The following is a 12,999-nucleotide window of genomic DNA, read 5'->3' as shown; positions in this document are numbered from 1 at the left end:
AGAGGACAAGGAGAGCTCTGCAGTGGTGATTTATGACATTTTAATGTGCATTGGATGGCAGCAAGATCATATTTGGAAGATCTGTCTTGCCGAAAAAGGTTATCATCTTATAAATAAGAATTTGTTCTTAACTGACTTGCCTAGTTAAATAAAGGTTAAATAAAATATAAAAAATAAATAAAATATTGTACAGCAATTTCATCAGGTAACATGAATACAAAGCCGGCGAGAGGTGGTTAGAATAGGATGGGAGGCCAAAAGTATGTGTAACCAATAGAGAGTCAGAGTCCTGAGTGTGGGAACAAACATAGTCTGTCCCACAGTTGCGTAAACAAGAAAGTTCATAGTCAACAAAGCATACAGGAGTCATGAGGCAAATAGCAAAATAGAAAAATGCACAAGTAAAAAATGTAATATATAACGACTTGGGGCTAGCCATTGTTAGTTCAGAGTCACTCAGCCCAACAGTGTGTGTGTGCTGGAGGCGAGCGAAAGCTCAGGAGAGAGGGGGGAGTGTGGTGGGGGTACCTGTACCAGACAGGGAGACAGGCCAGGGCAGACGGTGAACAGATCGCCAGGTGGAATCCAAGCAGCGGTGCAGCAGGCAACAGGAGTAGGTGTCACACCCACTTGGGAGAAGGTTTTATTTCTAGAGGCTGATTTATTGCAGCAAATGCCAGTGGATGGTCTCTGAACAGCGAGAGGGGGCTTCAGAGGACTCTGGATTTGGGTGGAGCAGGCTGCGAGAGACTCCTGCCACTTGGTGGACTCAAAGGCCTTGACACCTCTCACTTCACAACCCAGTGCTAATTGAAGTTATATCTGGTCTGTCCTAGCAAGCCTGGCAGCCTTAACTCAGCATTCAGTCCCCATAAAGTTAAATTTATCATTGTAATGTACTACATTTTTCTTCTTCTTGGCTTTCAAAATAGCATCAGACCAAAGACTACTCACTCAGTTCCAGGTTGGATGGTGTCCTCAGGTCTCTGCTGTTTGCCAGAGCACCCTCTGTATATCTTGGAAAAATGAATCCTTGGTAGCCATAATCCCTCCAGGTAATTTTGTCCAAAATTAGGTTGAAGGTTTGGAGTTTTGATCTGGAATGAAGGCCATGCTGTGGAGGGTAGCATCCTGCATATGTCCCTGCTGAAAAATCCAAGTTTATCTAACTCCAAATCTATCCTTTTGTAAAAAAACATGTGGAAAATGTGAGCTCACATGCAGCTGTGTCTCTCTCTCTCAGTTGTATATCTCAGTTGTGTATTATTTACATACAGTACCAGTTAAAGGTTTGGACACACCTACTCATTCAACGGTTTTTCTTTATTTTTACTATTTTCTACATTATAGAATTATAGTGAAGACATCAAAACTATGAAATAACACATATGGAATCATGTAGTAACCAAAAAAATGTTAAACAAATCTAAATATATTTTATATTTGAGATTCTTCAAATAGCTACCCTTTGCCTTCATGACAGCTTTGCACACTCTTGGCATTGTCTCAACCAGCTTCACCTGGAATGCTTTAACAACAGTCTTGAAGGAGTTCCCACATATACTGAGCACTTGTTGGCTACTTTTCTTTCTCTCTGCGGTCCAACTCATCCCAAACCATCTCAACTTGGTTGAGGTCGGGGGATTGTGGAGGCCAGGTCATCTAATGCAGCACTTCATCACTCTCCTTTTTGGTAAAATAGCCCTTCCAAGCCTGAAGGTTTGTTGCGTCATTGTCCTGTTGAAAAACAAATGATAGTCCCACTAAGCCCAAACCAGATGGGATGGCATATTGCTGCAGAATGCTGTGGACACACCGTGTCTCACAAAGACATGGAGGTTGGAACCAAAAATCTGAAATTTGGACTCCCAACCAAAAGAACATTTCCACAGGACTAATGTCCATTGCTCATGTTTCTTGGCCCAAGCAAGTCTCTTCTTCTTATTGGTATCCTTTAGTAGTGGTTTCTTTGCAGAAATTCGACCATGAAGGCCTGATTCACACAGTCTCCTCTGAACAGCTGATTTTGAGATGTTTCTGTTACTTGAACTCTGTGAAGCAATTATTTGGGCTGCAATTTCTGAGGCTGGTAACTCTAATGAACTTATCCTCTGCATCAGTGGTAACTCTGGGTCTTCCTTTCCTGTGGCGGTCTTCATGAGAGCCAGTTTCATCATAAAACTTGATGGTTTTTGCGACTGCACTTGAAGAAACTTTCAAAGTTCTTGAAATGTTCCGTATTGACTGACCTTCATGTCTTAAAGTAATGATGGACTGTCGTTTCTCTTTGCTTATTTAAGCTGTCCATAATATGGAGTTGGTCTTTTACCAAATAGGGCTATCTTCTGTATACCCCCCTACCTTGTCACAACACAACTGATTGGCTTAAATGCATTAAGAAGGAAATAAATTCCACAAATTTACTTTTAAGAAGGCACACCTGTTAATTGATATGCATTCCAGGAGTCTATCTCATGAAGCTGGTTGAGAGAATGTCAAGAGTGTGCAAAGGGTGGCTACTTTGAAGAATCTCAAATATAAAATGTGGAAAAAATCAAGGGGTCTGAATACTTTCCAAAGATACTGTAAGGTCCCACAATTGACACTACATGTCAATGCAAAAACCAAGCCATGAGTTTGAAAGAATTGTCCATAGAGCTCCAAGACAGGATTCGCACGAGGCACAGATCTGGGGAAGGGTACCAAAATATTTATGCAGCATTGAAGGTCCCCAAGAACACAGTGGCCTCCATCATTCTTAAATGGAAGAAGTTTGGAACCACCAATACTCTTCCTAGAGCTGGCTGCCCGGCCAAACTGAGCAATCGGGGGAGAAGGGCCTTGGTCAGGGAGGTGACCAAGAACCTGATGGTCTCTCTGACAGAGCTCCAGAGTTCCTCTGTGGAGATGGGAGAACCTTCCAGAAGGACAACCATCTCTGCAACACTCCACCAATCAGGTCTTTTATGGTAGAGTGGCCAGGCGGAAGCCACTCCTCAGTAAAAGGCGCATGACAGCTTGCGTGGAGTTTGCCAAAAGGCACCTAAAGGACTCTCAAACTATGAGAAACAAGATTCTCTGGTCTGATGAAGCCAAGTTTGAACTCTTTGGCCTGAATGCCAAGTGTCACATCTGTAGGAAACCTGGCACCATCCCTACGGTGAAGCATGGTGGTGGCAGCATCATAATGTGGGGATGTTTTTCAGCGGCAGGGACTGGGAGACTAGTCAGGATCGAGGGAAAGATTAATGGAGCAAAGTCCAGAGCGCTCAGAACCTCAGACTGGGGCGAAGGTTCACCTTCCAATAGGACAGCAACACTAAGAACACAGCCAAGACAACGCAGGAGTGGCTTCAGGACAAGTCTCTGAATGTACATGAGTGGCCCACCCAGAGCCCGGACTTGAACCTGATCGAACATCCCTGAGAGACCTGAAAATTGCTGTGCAGCGACGCTCCCCATCCAGCCTGATAGAGCTTGAGAGGATCTGCAGAGAAGAATGGGTGAAACTCCCCAAATACAGGTGTGCCAAGCTTGTAGCGTCATACCCAAGAAGACTCGAGGCTGTAATCGCTGCCAAAGGTGCTTCTACAAAGTACTGAGTAAAGGGTCTGAATATTTATGTAAATGTTATATTTTAGTTTATTTTTATACATTTGCAAACATTTCTAAAAACTTGTTTTTCATTTGTCATTATGGGGTATTGTTAATCATTTTTAGAATAAGGCTGGAACTTTAAAAATGTGGAAAGGGGTCTGAATACATTCCTAATGCACTGTATTGTCACGTTCGTTGAAAGGATCGGACCAAGGCGCAGCGTGCGTAGAGTTCCACATTCTTTAATAGTGAACAAGATCCCACAACACAAATGAGGAAAATGGCTAACTAAATATGATCCCCAATCAGAGACAACGATAAACAGCTGGCCATATCAGGCCAACATAGACATACAAAAAACCCTAGACATACAAAAACCCTAGACATACAAAAACTAGCGTACCCACCCTAGTCACACCCTGACCTAACCAAAATATATAGAAAAACAGAGATACCTAAGGTCAGGGCGTGACAGTACCCCCCCCCAAAGGTGCGGACTCCCGGCAGCAAACCTGAACCTATAGGGGAGTGGGCATCTACCCTTGGTGGCGGCTCCGGTTCTGGACGCAGCCCCCCCTTCTTACACTAATCCCTCCGCTTTTGTGGAACCGGACCGTGGATCATTGCCGGAGGCTCTGGACTGCAGCTCGTCGCTAGAGGCCCCGCACCGGGGACCGTCGCTGGAGACCGCGGACCGGGGACCGTCGCTGGAGACCCCGGACCGGGGACCGTCGCTGGAGACCCCGGACCGGGGACCGTCGCTGGAGACCCCGGACCGGGGACCGTCTCAGGAGGCTCCGGACCGTAGACCGTCTCAGGAGGTTCCGGTCCGTAGACCGTCTCAGGAGGTTCCGGACCGTAGACCGTCTCAGGAGGTTCCGGACCGTAGACCGTCTCAGGAGGTTCCGGACTGTGAAACGTCGCCGGAAGCTCTGGACTGGGAACTGTCGCCGGAAGCTCTGGACTGGGAACTGTCGCCGGAAGCTCTGGACTGTGGAGGCGCACTGGAGACCGGATGCGTGGGACCGGTACAGGTGGCACCGGGCTGATGACACGCACCTCAGGGCGAGTGCGGAGAGGAGGCACAGGATGTACTGGACTGTGGATGCGCACTGGAGACCTGATGCGTGGGACCGGTACAGGTGGCACCGGGCTGATGACACGCACCTCAGGGCGAGTGCGGAGAGGAGGCACAGGACGTACTGGAATGTGGAGGCGCACTGGAGGTCTGGAGTGTGGATCTGGCACAATGCGTCCTTTCTGGATGCTCACTTTGGCTCGATAAGTGCGGGGCGCTGGCACAGGACGCACTGGGGTGTGAAGGCGTACTGGCGATACAGTACGTAGAGCCGGCGCAGGATATCCTGGTCCGAAGAGGTGTACTGGAGACCAGGAGCGCTGAGCCGGCACAACCCGTCCTGGCTGGATGCCCATTCTAGCGTGGCAAATGCGGGATGCTGGAATAGAGCGCACCGGGCTATGAATGTGCACTGGAGACACCGTGCGCATCACTGCATAACACGGTGCCTGACCAGTCACACGCTCCCCACGGTAAGCACGGGGAGTTGGCTCAGGTCTAAACCCTACCTCCGCCAATCTCCCCGTGTGCCCCTCCTCCCCCCTCCCCCCAAAAATTGGGAGCTGCCTCTCGGGCTTCCGTGCTAGCCGTGTCCCCTCATATCGTCGCCGTTCCTCTTTCGCTGCCTCCGCCTGTTTCCATGGCAGGGTCTTGTCCCTTGCCATTACCTCCTCCCAGGTCCAGGATGTCCTCCACTCTCTTTTCTCCCGGGCCCAGGATCCCTGCTCCTCTTGAACACGCTGCTTGGTCCGTGTGTGGTGGGATCTTCTGTCACGTTCGTTGAAAGGATCGGACCAAGGCGCAGCGTGCGTAGAGTTCCACATTCTTTAATAGTGAAACTTACAACAAAACAACAAAGAATCTAACAAACGTGCAGTATTGCAGTGCACAAGGCAACTATACAAAAACAAGATCCCACAACACAAATGAGCAAAATGGCTACCTAAATATGATCCCCAATCAGAGACAACGATAAACAGCTGTCTCTGATTGGGAACCGTATCAGGCCAACATAGACATACAAAAACCCCTAGACATACAAAACCCTAGACATACAAAAACTAGCGTACCCACCCTAGTCACACCCTGACCAAAATATATAGAAAAACAGAGATATCTAAGGTCCGGGCGTGACATGTATGGGCTTAAAATTGTAAAATCAGGTTTTGGACTAGAAAGATATTTGATGTTAATTGAGAATTGCATTGCACCAAGTAAATAAATGAATAAACAAATTGGTAAGATTAAGGCAGGGATTCAAAATAATTTACACTTGTGCAGACATACGTAGCATTTACCATGAACGTGATCTCCACAAAAAAAAGAGAATTCCTTTAAAAGTTGCATTGTTGGCTGAATAGCATCCTGCGCTATAACACCCCTTCAATTGAAACTCGGCCCAAGTTCAAAACCCTCAAGTCAACTTTCATGCATTCACAACAAAGGATGACAGCAGGTTATCCTCTTGACACTAGGGGGGCGCCATTTCGACTTTGTAAAAATTAGTTCCCAAATTAAACTGCCTCGTACTCAATTCTTGCTCGTACAATATGCATATTATTATTACTATTGGATAGAAAACACTCTCTAGTTTCTAAAACCGTTTGAATTATTTCTCTGAGTGAAACAGAACTCATTCTGCAGCACATTTCCTTTCAGGGAGTGAGATTTCAGAAATCGAGGTCCCTGTTCTGAGGTCAGTTTATAAGTCCCCATGTAAGCCATCGGGCTACATGCACTGCATACGCCTTCCTCTAGATGTCAGTAAGCGGGGAGAATTTGAATGGAGTGGATTGCGCAATCTGGGGCCCTATATAAGACCGTGGAACGGAAGTACCGTTCTTTTCAACGGGGCGCCTGGCGCAGCAGGGACATCACGATGGCCTCCTGCAAAGCTTTCGTTTTAGCAGTTCTATATCTCCGGTCATGTTTTTATTCGTTATAGTTGTTAAAGACATCATAAGGTAGTTAATTTAAACCGACTTATAGCAGTTTATATCAGTTTATTGCGATTTTCCTGGATTTCTTTGTGATGCGCTTTCACGAGTTGGACACCTCTCCAGTGGGTGGCTATCGTTAGCTGCTATTTCCACATGAGAAGAGGACATCTTTCAACCAAAAGACGATTGTTCTGGAGAAAGGACACCTTGCCCAAGATTCTGATGGAAGCTCGGCAAATAGTAAGCAATCTTTATGTTGTTAATTCGTATTTATGTTGACAAATGTCAAATAATAATTCCGCCATGAATTTCGGTGCGGTCTCGCTTTAGCGCACGCTGTATGCTGAAGTAACGTTAATTTTAAAAATGTAACACAGCGATTGCATTAAGAACTAATTTGTCTTTCATTTGCTGTCCAACTTGTATTTTTTAGTCAAGTTTATGAATAGTTTTCGATTAGAATAGGTGCCTCTCCAAGATGGCGCCGGACAGATTGCTTGAAGTTTTGGCCACTAATCACATTGTATAACCACGATTTGTGCCGCTAAATATGCACATTTTCGAACAAACTCTATATGCATTGTGTAATATGATGTTATAGGACTGTCATCTGAAGAATTCTGAGAAGGTTAGTGAAAAAATTAATATATTTTGGTGGTTTATACGTTATCGCTATTTTTGGCTTGAATCAATGCTGTTGTGATGTTTGCTATTGTGGTAAGCTAATATAACGCTATATTGTGTTTTCGCTGTAAAACACTTAGAAAATCTGAAATATTGGCTGGATTCACAAGATCTGTGTCTTTCATTTGCTGTACGCTGTGTATTTTTAAGAAATGTTTTATGATGAGTAATTAGGTAATACACGATGGTCTCTGTAGTTATTCTAGTCGCTTTGGTGAGAGTTGTGATGGTGGCTGCAATGGTAAACTATGATTTATACCTGAAATATGCACATTTTTCAAACAAAACATATGCTATACAATAAATATGTTATCAGACTGTCATCTGATGAAGTTGTTTCTTGGTTAGTGGCTATTTATATCTTTATTTGGTCGAATTTGTGATAGCTACTGATGCAGTAAAAAAATGGTGGAGTAAGAAAAGTGGTGTCTTTTGCTAACGTGGTTAGCTAATAGATTTACATATTGTGTCTTCCCTGTAAAACATTTAAAAAATCAGAAATGATGGCTGGATTCACAAGATGTGTATCTTTCATCTGGTGTCTTGGACTTGTGATTTAATGATATTTAGATGCTAGTATTTACTTGTGACGCTATGCTAGGCTATGCTAGTCAGCTTTTTTACTGATGGGGGTGCTCCCGGATCCGGGTTTGGGAGGAATTAGAGGTTATTGACCTTTTCTCACAAGTTAGAGAACTACAGCTGCAAACACGGATACTTCATCTGTTTTTCTTCAACTCAAGAGAAAGCATCTCATGACCTTATTTTTGGGAGAAAATTTGTCGTTTTTGTTTGTTTTCTGACCATATGGCTCCTTTAGTGGTGTAATGACTTCCGAGCCCCCGGGGACATTTAACACAGCCTCCAGTGGCCATTTAGATTATATAGTCTATCATGCACTAGTTGGCATGTGCCAGTTTGCATGCGTGCGTGTGTGTGTTTGGCATAGGCTTGCGAGTATGTGAAGAATATGAAATTGAAGTTTATGTACTTGAAAACTTTATGACGATGACAAGGGTTGGTGAATGAGAGTACCTAAAAGCTTTAGAAAAAAAGTACAGCAGAGTGCAATAAACAGATTACATTACTGTACATTAATTATATCCTTACATTTCTCCAGCCCCAATCACTCAGCTTTTTACCAAAACAGTGGCAGAGTGTTCACTTTGCTATTCTTTGAATTACAGATTGCCGCTTTAAGGAAAAGACAAAATAGTGAGGACACACTAGAGAATCTGCATAGTCACAAAGTACATTTTTCTTCAATCCCAGTATTTTCAATATAGAGTTATTAGCAACGCTATTTAGCGGATTTGGTTGATTTTGTGGTCTCAAACCAATGAGCATAACATTCTTCATCAAGAATGTGGTCAAAATGGAGTTATTGACAATGAAAAAGGTGGGACTGTTGTTCCCTTGTCATATAATTGGTACATTTAATATCAATATTGGATCGCAACTGAGACCTGGTTCAATTTGGGTCCCGTGGCAAAACCTGTTGAGAACCACTGCTATGTATGACTTAGTGGTGCAGCTGCATGGTAAAGGAGAATGAGAATGAGAATCTATCTGACTTCTGGTAGTTTCCCCACTGTGTTGATAAAAGGACGACCAGGGACTTCAGTGCCTTCAAAAAGTATTCATACCTCTTGACTTATTCAACATTTTGTTGTGTTCCAGCCTGATTTCATGTTTTTTGTCGTCCATCGACACGCAATACCCCGTAATGACAAAGTGAAAACGTGTTTTTAGACATTTTTGCCAATTTACTGGAAATTAAATATCTAATTTACTTAAGTATTCACACCCCTTTGCTATGACACTCCAAATTGAGCTCAGGTGCATCCAATTTCCTTTGATCATCCTTGAGATGTCACTACCACTTTATTGGAGTCCACCTGTGGCCAATTCAATTGTTTGGACATGATTTGGAAAGAAACACACCTCTTTACAGTGCCTTCAGAAAGTATTCATGCACCTTGACTTATTCCACATTTTGTTGTGTTGAGTTGGTCCCCCCTTTGCTGCTATAATAGCCTCCACTCTTCTGGGATGGCTTTCCACTAGATGTTGGAACATTGCTGCGGGGACTTGCTTCCATTCAGCCACAAGAGCATTTGTGAGGTTGGGCACTGATGTTGGGCGATTAGGCCTGGCTCGCAGTCGGTGTTCCAATTCATCCTAAAGGTGTTCGATGGAGTTGAGGTCAGGGCTCTGTTCAGGCCAATCATGTTCTTCCACAACGATCTCGACAAACATTTCTGTATGGACCTCGCTTTGTGCATGGGGGCATTGTCATGTTGAAACAGGAAAGGGCCTTACCCAAACTGTTGCCACAAAGTTGGAAGCACAGAATTGTGTAGAATGTCATTGTAGGCTGTAGCGTTAATATTTCCCTTCACTGGAACTAAGGGGCCTAGCCCAAACAATGAAAAACTGCCCCAGAACATTATTCCTCCTCCACCAAACTTTACAGTTGGCACTATGCATTGGGGCAGGTAGCGTTCTCCTGGCATCCGCCGAACCCAGATTCGTCAGACTGCCAGATGGTGAAGCGCGATTCATCACTCCAGAGAACGCATTTCTACTGCTCCAGAGTCCAATGTCGGTGAGCTTTACACCACTCCAGCTGACGCCTGCCATTGCGCATGGTGATCTTAGGCTTGTGTGCGGCTGCTCGGCCATGGAAATCTATTTCATGAAGAACCCGACAAACAGTTCTTGTGCTGACGTTGCTTCCAGAGGCAGTTTGGAACTCGGTAGTGAGTATTGCAACCGAGGATAGCACTTGGCAGTCCCGTTTTGTGAGCTTGTGTGGCCTACCACTTCACGGCTGAGCCGTTGTTGCTCCTTGACGTTTCCACTTCACAATAACAGCACTTACAGTTGACTGGGGTAGCTCTAGCAGGGCAAAAATGTAATTAACTGACTTGTGACTAACATCCTATGCCAGTGCCACTGAGCTCTTCAGTAAGGCCATTCTACTGCCAATGTTTGTCTGTGGAGATTGCATGGCTGTGTGCTCGATTTTATACACCTGTCAGCAACCCGTGTGGCTGAAATTTCTGAATCCCCTTATTTGAAGTGGTGTCCACATACTTTTGTATATATAGTGTAGAATACACAACAAATAGAAAAACATGTATGTGTGTATTTTCTATGTTATAGCTGATGTTTTTCATTCCTGATTAATTTAGGATTTTAAACAAACTGATAGAGTTGACCAAATTTCCGGACACATCTTTTAGGAATCACAGTTTTGAGAGAAGTCACAGAGGGCTATTGCAAGAATCTATTGTATATAAGATCATTTTCCAGTTCATATCCATTATTGGCTTTTTTATATCTTTTATTTTTTACACGTTTTTGGAGATTTTGAAATTGCTCCGGACAAGGTTCTTTCCAGGCATAGAACCGACATGGGACTTCGTAATATTGAAATACATGAACACTTAAAAGACAAATATTTTGTTTATAAAATTCCCGTAAATGTACATTTTAAGCTCAAATAATACAAATACATATATTATTTTTTTTAAACTTTTTTTTAAATAAAGGATTATCCCAACTTTCAAGAATTCCTGAGCTAATTTCCTACAATTCCACACATTTTGCCATGAGGCTGTGAGACATTTTTGCAGTTTTAAATCTAATTTCCTGTCATTCTAAAAGTAATAATTCATGGCTTAGGACGTGTTCATATGCTATCTGGGGGGCCCAACCTCCAGGGGGACCCCAACCCCAAATGCTAGTGCCATGTATTCTATCTTCTACTAATTAGCTGGCAAGATGCAGTGCAGGGTCTGCTGCTGGGGAGAATAATGTGGATGGATTTATCTCGTTATTGTTTGATAGCTAGTAATAAAAAACAGATTAAAACTCTGATAGATGAATACATCGAAGATGAACTTAGCTGACCACCTCCAAATCAGTATGGCTGTAATGTCACTGATGACAAAATCAATGTATAAAAGAAACAGATATACTGTACTACTTCATCAAACAGTACAGGGGTTCAGATGAAGCCACCATGTTTTACTGCTATGTTTCTTTGTTGTAGACATCCATCTGACTTTCCATCCCAAGTTATTTCTATGCAGTTGATGTTAAGTTAATAAGGAAGACCTGGAATTAAAAAGGGAGATAATTCCTGGGCTGATGGCTACATGGAGCGAATGGGAGGTTGATGAGGGCGGTTTGTTGGCCCATTGTCTACTAGTGGGGTTGCCCTATGATTAGTCAGACAGTATTCTGACTAGAGGGAGACCCCCCGCCTGCCTGCTTTGACTCAGGGAAGCACATCATTACGCTCAGTTGTTGTGTTACTGAGGTAGACTCACCCTCTCGTCACAGCCATGCATTCACACAAACAACCCACTCCAGGAGACCCTGTCGGTCTGTCTGTCTGTCTGTCTTTATGTCTGATTTTGACTACTAGTCTGGAGGTGAAGAGCTCTCCACACTTCCAGACAAATAGTGCATTTTGATGTCCCCTTTCCTTGTTATGGTTACAGACCATCTTACTTTCTGACAGGATCCTGAGGTTTCAAGCTTTTTTTTGCATTTACTTAAGAACTAATGCCCCTGTTATAGGCTTAATTTCCTGAACGTTTTATATAGGTGGTTGTCAGTTTGTGATCTGTCACTGTTTTCATCCCCAATCATTTCTGCTTCAATTATCTCAGCACTCTGGCTGTCTTCTCCAGCACTTCTTGCACTTGAGTTACTTCACAGAGGATGTATGTCCTTGAATAAACATTAGACTGACGGGATGATGATATTCATTAGCTGCCATTCCTCAGCTGTTTGTATCTCTGCTCTGCACTCTGTCCCATGGAGCAGCATCTAGACACCAGACACACCAGACCCTCAACATCAACACAGATTCCTGCCTCGGACATCATTGCACACCCACCGCTGTCATCGCTGAGCTCTACAGGCATATAAACCCTGAGCTTATTTGAGCTCCAACATGGATCACATAGCAGGACTCCTTCTGCCTGCTGCAGCCTGCCGGGGCCCTGGCACACTGGGTACGCTGGCCCATGGGGAGGCCTGTCCCTGGACCTTGACAGTGACTGCTGCTGCCTGACCCTGCTGATGGAGTATGCCTGGCCAGCTGTTGTTTCACGCCAGATTAGCCCTCCTGTGGTCAATTTGCTTTTCCTAATGTCAGGTCCCCTCTGCTGCTGGATCGCCTGTCGCCTAGCAACACTGGCTGCAGTCAAGAAGCTCAGCCATGCATGTGAAATTCCACCTGCACGGTAGAGGGCGGGAGGTCCTGTGTGAACTGCCTCCAAATGATGTGTGGTGTGCACACATTCTACTGCAGGAACACAGAGGAGGCCAGGAAATCACTGGCAACTAGGGATCTCTCTCTCCAAGGCTCTTCCACTGGACCCACTGGTCCTGCCTCCAGACTAGCAGAGCTGATTTAGTGGCTGTAGGGCTGGTGATGTTTCTCTCTAGCTTGTGCAGTAATACTGTCTGTATCTCTGCCCCAGTCTCTGGGCTCAGAGCTGTAGGCTCTGACTCAGTCTCTCTTATAGAGTGTACTTCTGGGGAGGTTTGATGGGGTGGTGGGTTATACGTTTTCCATGGATGTACAGTACATGCCAGAATTGTTTTTCCGGGGAATGGCATCGAGAGCTGCACTTGATTACATTTGCAAGGCATGAGCGCACAGGAGGTCAGTGAATC

Source organism: Salvelinus namaycush, chromosome 10 (genome assembly GCF_016432855.1).
Source record: "Salvelinus namaycush isolate Seneca chromosome 10, SaNama_1.0, whole genome shotgun sequence".
In the NCBI taxonomy this organism is placed as follows: Eukaryota; Metazoa; Chordata; class Actinopteri; order Salmoniformes; family Salmonidae; genus Salvelinus; species Salvelinus namaycush.
This window is presented reverse-complemented; position numbering follows the sequence as displayed.